General features: G+C 38.9%; 1 long non-coding RNA gene across 1 annotated transcript; it reads right to left on the bottom strand.

Annotated features, from left to right (window-relative positions):
- Positions 1 to 486: 486 nt before the first annotated feature.
- LOC138735681 (uncharacterized) lies at positions 487 to 8,868 on the bottom strand. Its single transcript, XR_011339866.1, has 2 exons — positions 8,819 to 8,868; positions 487 to 670 (listed from the first exon to the last, which is right to left on the bottom strand). It is a non-coding gene; the product is annotated as an uncharacterized lncRNA (long non-coding RNA).
- Position 8,869: the final 1 nt, after the last annotated feature.

Here is an 8,869-nt window from a genome sequence, read left to right as displayed (position 1 = left end):
CGCACTGTGATTCTGGGACATACAACTGCTCTAAAAGGTCAAAAGTTTTTTTTCATCTGGACACCTATCACAGGCTTTCTCAAAACCAAGAATGGTAGGATTTTCTCCAGCTTGCTGCAGGATTTGTGTATCCTCAAGAATAAAGTACATATGGCATGTACGTTGCTATTCTTTGGGAATTGAACACTTTCAAATCCATTTAATTCAGTTTTAATGTGAATTGTATTTTATACTGTGCTGCTGTGAACGGAAGTCATTGTAGAAAAACTTGAACATTAACTCGTATCCCAAGATATGGTTTCAAACAACATATTGGTCAAGAAATTACTGATTGAACATCATTTATCATATTCCTTCATATAATGAACCCATTCTCCATCATATTAAATACAACCCCAGGGGGAAATGTACATTGTGTATAGCAAGGACATGAAAATACACTACAATCTCTCACAGCGGTGCTTGGTCCAATCATCATTCACTGAGTTAGTTGCACGATGGGCTTTAGTGGTGAAAGAACCATGAGGAAATGACACCATCAGGCCAGTTTTTACCAATTACAGGTCTGTTTGTCCTTGATATGGGCAGGAGTATTTGCTATTTATGAAGATCAGGTCTTGTGAAAATGCTGAGGTCATTCTCCATCTTGATGTGTGACATTACCCTTGAGCTGTGGGATAGGTAAAGAACAATTCAAACTTAGAGAACACTGAAGGTAAAGAAAATCATTTTGGGTTGATTGTACCTATGGATATTGAAATAACATGGACAATGAGCATGATATCACTGACAGCAATTTCTAGATGTCTTCATGTAATTGTAGAGACACAGATGGAGGTCTTTCATAGGAATGATGGCAAACATTGATAACCTTGCCTTCAATATAATACAAGTTCTGGGCCACAGTCAAATTCAGTGGGGTAATTTCTATTTGTTCCCAATGGAAATAGATACTGTAAATATAAATTTTACTCTGTCCATTGGGAAATGTGAACTAAATCTATACAAGTAAATCACAAAATTCTGTAGACACCGTGGTTCAAGTAAAAGCTCAAAATGCTGGAAAATACAAAATGCTGACTTACCTACTGCATCTGATGCACCTTTTGTGGCATTCTCTATGTCAAAGAGATCGGTCGCAGACTGGGAGATCACTTTGTTCAGCACCTCCGTTCCGTTCACAACCACAGCGACCTGCCAGTGGCCAACCATTTCAATTCGGGGTCACACTCACGCGCTCATGTCTGTCCATGGCCTATATACTGTTCCACCCTGACCACCCGCAGATTATTTTTCCGGCTGTGAACCCTCCAGCCACATGGCGTGAACATCAACTTTCCATTAAAGCTGCTTGCCTTTCCCTTTTCCTGTCCTTCCAGTTCTTTCACCACACAGCCCTACCATCTCCCCTCCCCCTCAATGCTGCTGTTCCATCCCTCCTTTCTCCACCTATCATCTCCTGCTTGCCACTCCTTATTTTTCTATATTTTGTATCTATTGTCTCTTTTTAATTTAACCTAATGTACACTATTCTCATTTTTCAGGAAATATCTGTTCAACTGCAGCAAGAAAGAATTTTGGCGCACATGTGCATTGTTCAAGTAAAACACACACAACGCTGGAGAGACTCTGCAGATCAAACAATATTCAGCAATGGCAGAGATATATAACTGACATTTTGGGCTTGAGTATGAGAAAATTTTGGTGAGCATCAGGATAAAAGAGTGGGGTGGGGTAGCAGGGCAATGTTTTTGACAATAAATGAATTACCGTAATATTAAGAAATCATGAATTTCTCTATTGCTTGTTAATCTTGAATGGGAGGGGTGGAGGACTGGTGACTAACGTTCTAATTTTTGGTCATTGTGCTGGGACGGCATTGTGGACACAGCCACATTTTTAAAATTGGAAATGAAACAAATATTTGCCGGTTTTAAAACCTGTTTTTGATCCTATTCCATAGTTAGCTTTAGGAGTCAGGGCAACACAAGAAGCTCCATCTAGTGGTCTGGTTGAAGATTTGTAAAACTTTTGCTTAAAATGGTGATCATCAATCATAAATTCAATCGAAGATTGAAGATTCAACAATATCAATAATAGAAGTGTCAAATAATTACACTGTCACGTTGAATAGTATTGTAATCAGTTCTGCATCCAGCTTGAATTAATTAATCTTGGATGGAGAAATAAACAGGCAAAAAATAATTTCTGTGAACATTAAGCATGGCGTCAGGCATTTCCTAGCTTTATTTGTTTCAAGGATTACCAAAATCAAATGACCCTTTATGGTGTTTCCAGCAACCCTATCTACATCTGTTGAGTGACACAATGAAATGTGTGCAGTCTGGCAACATCATAAATAGGGTGTCCTGGAATATATTTGCTTCCTGATGTAGTTATTATGTCCCAATCTGTTTAATTTTGGACAAAATATCAATTGACATAGTCACAACCCAACGGTACTATTGAGCTGCTTTGTAAGCAACTTTTCTTTAAAATATTATCCCAGTGTATTATTTTTGATGCTGTGACATAAGACTATATCAGTAAAGTAGCAGCAAATGCTGCATTGAGGTTTTGCTATCTACTTAGTTCAACCTTTAGAGTTCATTGTTGAAAATGCAGAGGGTCAGAGACCACTTTGGTTGCTCGACATAATAATTTAGTTGGTCTCATTCTGCAGAGGCTGGAGGGGCGTTTACCTGTTACTGTGTGTGATTCATTGCTAAAACATGATGAAAAGTTGCATAAATTATGATAATTCCAAAGCATTATGGGGCTTTGAAATTCATGCCTTTGAATGGCATTAGGAAGAATTTAAGTCTATTTTTTTTAATGTATATAAACCAAAGACAGGACAACTTCTTACATTTGAAATTGATCATATACTGGGCCTAATATTGCCACTTGCATAATTGTTAAGCCAGAATCTCTGGTTTAGTTCAACAACAGAAAGGATTACTGAACAACAAAGGAAACCTGTAACTCCCGTGAAGACTGGTGTTACAGAAGAGTGGAACAACACGAAATAGTTAAGAACTGAATAAACTAATTATGATACTTAAAGGATGGTTCTGGTATCTAGATCAGCCCAATGGTGCCTTCCAGTATTCAGTCTGCCGAATCTTGCTAATTGTGGGAGCATATTGTGTGTTTCACAACTCTGTTATCAGAAAAAATTGGTGATGTGTCCCAGTGAATATCAGAAAGCCAGATGGTTACACAGCTGATCCTGCAGGAAGCAAATGAAGTGGCATACTTTCTTAGAGGATTAGAGTACGATTATTTGGAAGAATCAACACACCTCTCTCCCAAAGAACTGCTTCTTTTACCTACCCAAGTCTTTTAAATAAAATTATTGGTAGCTATTGCATCCTAATCTTGATTTTTGACATTGTTCTTCACAAAAGTACCAATACAAATATTCCCATGATTTATTGAAATTATTTAAATTGAAAGAATGTTCATTTTTTTTCCTCAATATTGTAAGTCAATAACAAAAAAAACCCACTGGTTGGACTTCACTAATAGATAAGACGCTTAAATGCATTGTTCGGAATCTCTTATTTCACTTCTAAGTATACCTAACAGTTTCTGTGAAGAAAGTTATGTTTCAAAAACTCAATTGAGTTTATATTTAAGTTACACGGATAGAGAATGAGGATAATACAGTGAACGCTATTGGTTTGCTGTAGTTTTTTAAAGAAAGTATGTCTATGGTTAAATGTGGTAATTCCCTCAGTCACATTGCAAAGCAGGGTTGATTCTAACAGGGAGTGAGTGATATGGCTTCCTTGCCTTGTCTAGAGAAGGGATGTATGTGTCTGTAAAATAATTAGCCTAGCAAGAGAAGATGATAATAAGAAAAGTTATAAAAGGAAAAACAATGCAGATGGTACACATCCAGATTTTCACCAAATTAAAGTTTTTCAGTTAAGTAGAAATGGCCTAGCGTTCGAGTGTCAAATGTATGTGTACATTGTGAACTCTTGTTTTTAAATTTCTCATTAGTCAACTGTTTGTATTGTACCAACTACTTCTGAATTATACATGAAAATCCTTTTCATAAATATTTAAAAATCATGCAGTGGAATTGGAATGTCGCAACAGCCATTAAATTTGTGGTGCTTTTAAACACAATGAAGGTACTTATTTAATATAGTTGCTTTATTGAACATAACAAAATGACAGCTCTCACAGATTTCATGTAGTCATTGATACACTACACCCCAGAATGGGGTTTAAACATGAAAGTTATTACTACAGAGACCACAATTCCAGATTTAAATGGGGAAGAGTAGAAAAACCTTCCATTTTCTGCTGAAATATAAATTCATTGGAATTTCTGTTGATTAACTATGCAAACACCTACCACTTAATTTGATGCCCCTTATAAATTTTGATGTAAAAAATCCATTACACATCAGCTACAACAATAAAAGAATGCATTTTACAATTTTACAATGTTGCACAATTAGAATAATATTGTATCACATAATTTTGATACTTATGATAAATTTTAAAGCAAATTTAAATTCCATCTGTTTCATTTGTGTTTCACAAGCAGTGGACATTGCAAAAGACTGGCTAAAGGCCAATGTTTTTAACCACTGTGCATTATTTATGAAAACCCAACTTAAAAAGAGGGGAGACCAAATCACAGAATCATGCAATCTAACCAAAGACATGTTCAACATGGACTAAGCAAAAGAGCTGGTAATCTAATATCTTGTTTCCTGTTAAAACTTAATTCCATCACTGTTCATAGTTCACAGGAGACAGAAAATTCAGTTTGTAATGTTTACCTCAGTTTTTTTTTTAATTGTAACCCTGTAAATGCTGCAATGACACAGTAGGTTTTCAAATGGAGAAACTATTTCATTCTTAAAGCAATATTGTAGTTCAGATATCTGTATAACAGAAAAATGTCTGACTAAGTTTAATGGAAACCTAACTATATACAAGGAGAAACCATAATAAGTGTTTTGGCTACCATTATGCCTGTTCCATCGTTTAAAACCATTTCTACCTCAACACCACTTTTCTATACGGACTCCATCCACCTTTATTTCCAAAAATCTAATTTTTTTTTAATATACTTTGTATCTGTCCCATTCCAAGCATGGATGCTAAGCATAGATCAGTCAGATGATTAATTTAAAATAGGGCTTAAAAGGGACAAAGAACAAGAGGAGGTAAGGTGTTTTAGGAAACAAATTCCACAGCATGAATGAAGGACAACAAAGTGGTGAGGTCACAAAAGAGGAGTTAAAGAGAAAAGTTCCAGATGGATTGTACACTTCAGGTCAGAAGTCAGCATTTAATCAATTCACCAGAATAAAATAATTATGTGTCACTTTAATACGTTTCTTTGAAGGATTGAGCAGGCAAAACAGGGACTTGGAAACATGGTCAGGTCACAGATGGTCCACTGAGTCTCCTTCTACTTTGAATTCTCTACCTTGGAAAGTCATGGACTTCAGTCATTGAGTTCTTTTCCTGTCACAATCATAGCTTGATTGATTCCCCATTATTTAGGAATTAAAGGAATATGGAGAATGTTAGTTTAATTTAGTTTGTCAATGTTATATGTAGTAGTGAGAAGGATACTTTTGTGAGCAGGTCAACATTCATGCAGCCAAATAAAATAGAAGAACAAAAGTACAATTGATTTGAGGTAGATGATTTTGATGAGTTGTGGAGTGGATGTGAAGGACTGCCTTAGTCCTGTTTCTCTTTCCTACATTCTTATACCAACTCACTTAACCATTTTCCTGAGTAGCAAATTGATAAATACCACCTGGACCCATGTAAGATACAGAAAAGGACGTGTTAGATCAAGAATTTCACCATGAGTGACCTGTAACTGCAGCAAGTGCAGGGTGCATTTGTCTAACTGAGACCTGTGAAATTTTGCACCCGAGTTTCAATCTTTTTGTTTGGTCTCCTGGGCATCCACCACCAAAAGCTGAAACTAAGAGGCTAATACAATTATTGAACATTACTTGGGATTAAAATGTAAGGATGTGGGTTAAGTCACTGTACTTGTGTGTGCAAGATGGATTACAGTGGGGAAGATATTTATGCCCTATCGCCATGTGAACTGTAAGATCCATCTTTCAGTCAAACTGCATTTTTAAAAATTTAGACATACAGCACGGTAACAGGCCATTTCAGCCCACAAGCCCATGTCACCCAATTAACCTACAACCCTGGTACATTTCGAATGGTGGGAGGAAACTGGAACCCCTGGGGAAAACCCATGCTGACATGGGAGAGCGTACCAACTCCTCCCAGACAGTGTGTGATTTGAACCCTTATCCCGATTGTTGGCGCTGTAACGCATAACAAATTTTCCGCTGCAACCGTGTCTGCCTGTCCCGCATCGGACTTGTCAGCCACAAACGAGCCTGCAGCTGACGTGGACATTTACCCCTCCATAAATCTTCATCCGTGAAGCCAAGCCAAAGAAAGAACAGCATGATAAAAAGAAAAGACAGAGGAACTCAATGAGCCAGGCAGCATCCATGGACAGAAATGGTCAACCATAAGGTGCTGATATGGTGTAAGAGAAACAACATGAATCTCAACATAGAGAATACGAAGGGGATGTCAGGAGGACCAAGAACGACCACCCTCCACTACACATCAACAACTCTGTAGATGAGAGAGTGGAGAGCACCAAGTTCCTTGGAGTTCACAACATGGACACACATCTCCTCCTTTGTCAGGAAGGCACAACAACAACTGCACTTCCTGAGAAGACTGAAGTGGGCAAGGCTACTGGCCACCATTATGTCAACCTTCTATAGTTCTATTGAGAGCGTTCTGGTGGGCTGCATTACAGTGTGGTACAGTTGCTCCAGAGAAATGGATCAGAGGTCAATCCACAGGACCATAAGAGAGGATCACAGGATTCTCTCTCTTTCTTTCCCCTGCCCCCCCCCATCCCAATGTGATCTACTGGGATTATTGACTGAAGAGGGTTTGAAAAATCATTGAAAAATGAGACGAGGACTCATGTAGGCTAAAGGTTGCTGGTGACTGCAGTCAAGGGACTCACACCAAGCTGCGGACTGCTGGAGACTGGCTGAAGAGGTACGAGGCAATGTTCCCTCTAATTTTTAGTGCAAAATTCTTGTATGCAATTTTTTTTCCTGTCACAAAAGCATGTGCGCACTGATGCTTGTGCAAATATAAACTTGAAATTGTTTCAAGATCATTTTAGCCTTTCTCTCATGGCTAATAAAACTGTATTGGCATGTTTTAATATAATACAAGTCTTTGGCTTGCTTCGCGGACGAAGATTTATGGAGGGGTTAAAAGTCCACGTCAGCTGCAGGCTCGTTTGTGGCTGACAAGTCCGATGCGAGACAGGCAGGCACGGATGCAGCGGCTGCAGGGGAAAATTGGTTGGTTGGGGTTGGTGTTGGGTTTTTCCTCCTTTGCCTTTTGTCAGTGAGGTGGGCTCTGCGGTCTTCTTCAAAGGAGGTTGCTGCCCGCCAAACAGTGGTACCACTTATTGGAACCGGGATGTGAGAGGGTGCTGGAGGATTCAGGATCGTGCCAGATGTGTGCAGCTGGAGCTGAGGTCACTGATAATTTGGACTGAAGGCTGCGATGAAGGGCCAAAACCTGAAATGTCAGTTATGTATCTTTGACTGCGTCTGGGATTGTCTGATCTCAGAAGCTAAGCAGGCTCAGGTCTGGTCAGTTCTTGGAGGGGAAACCACTCAGAATACCAGGTGCTGTTGGTTTCTGTGAGGAGTGCCTTATGGTAGATAAAAAGTTAAGAATTTCATGTATATATGACAGTATATTGATATGTTTTTGGGAGATAAATTGGGAAAGGTTTGTTAGTGTAGGTCACAGACAAACACTTTAAAACCGATCTTATTAAAATACTGGAGCTCTGCTAATACCAGACATATTTGTGCAAGAGTTTTGGAGAGGGCCCAAGAGACTTCATTAATGGATTGTTGCTTACAAAAAGGCAACAGATAAAAGAACATGTCGGAGCTGCCTACGGTCTGGAGTGGAACTTGCTCTTTTTTGGAGGGACAGGTGGTTTTGCAAGTAGAGTCAAGCAGGGTTTCTCTCAGAAAGAGAGAGAGAGACACACACACACACACAGATCACTTCTACAGTGTTACAGTCAGTAGCAGCAGCTGGGACTGGAACAGGACAAGCTGCCAAGCTTGTGGAAAACCCCATTTGGAAGAAGGATTGTCACTGCTTAGTTCAGCCTGGCCAAAGCTCTTGTGTTTCTTTCAAGAGGAGAGGACTGGCTCTCTAATGTTTCACTTGAAATAAGCAAAACAAAAAGGGACTCTGTGGTAACCTGAAAGAAAGAGGTTATCATCTGGAGAACCCTGAGGGGGCAAGTTTCTTCAGCAAGACACTGAAGTGGCTGATGGAAGTAAATTAGTTGTGGCTGTCCTGGAACAACCAATCTCTCTCTCTCTCTGAAAACGGTCAAGAACCTTCCTGAGCGGTAACCATTTACCTTTCAAGCACCAAAGCCTGGTGAACTTTATAAATTCTGTGCACAGTCAACCAGTGAACTTGGAGAAGTGAGATTGGATTGAGAACCAAAAAACTTTTCTGAACTTACACACAAGTGTGCTTAGAATTAGAAGGGAGTTTTCAATAGTGATAAGGTGGAGTGTGACCCTGTGTTCATGTTTAAAGATGATTAAAAGCAACTTTTGTTTAAGTAACCATTTGTCTTGGTGAATATCTATTGCTGCTGGGTTTTGGGGTCGTAACATAGGTTTCATTTTAAATGTAGTATTATGTGACAGTAATGGAACCTTACCTTTTTAAAAAATCTTTGGCAAGTAAAGTACACCTGCTGGGTTTCTGCAGA

The sequence above is a fragment of the Narcine bancroftii genome, chromosome 6, assembly GCF_036971445.1.
Source record: "Narcine bancroftii isolate sNarBan1 chromosome 6, sNarBan1.hap1, whole genome shotgun sequence".
Classification (NCBI taxonomy): Eukaryota; Metazoa; Chordata; class Chondrichthyes; order Torpediniformes; family Narcinidae; genus Narcine; species Narcine bancroftii.
This window is presented reverse-complemented; position numbering and strand designations above follow the sequence as displayed.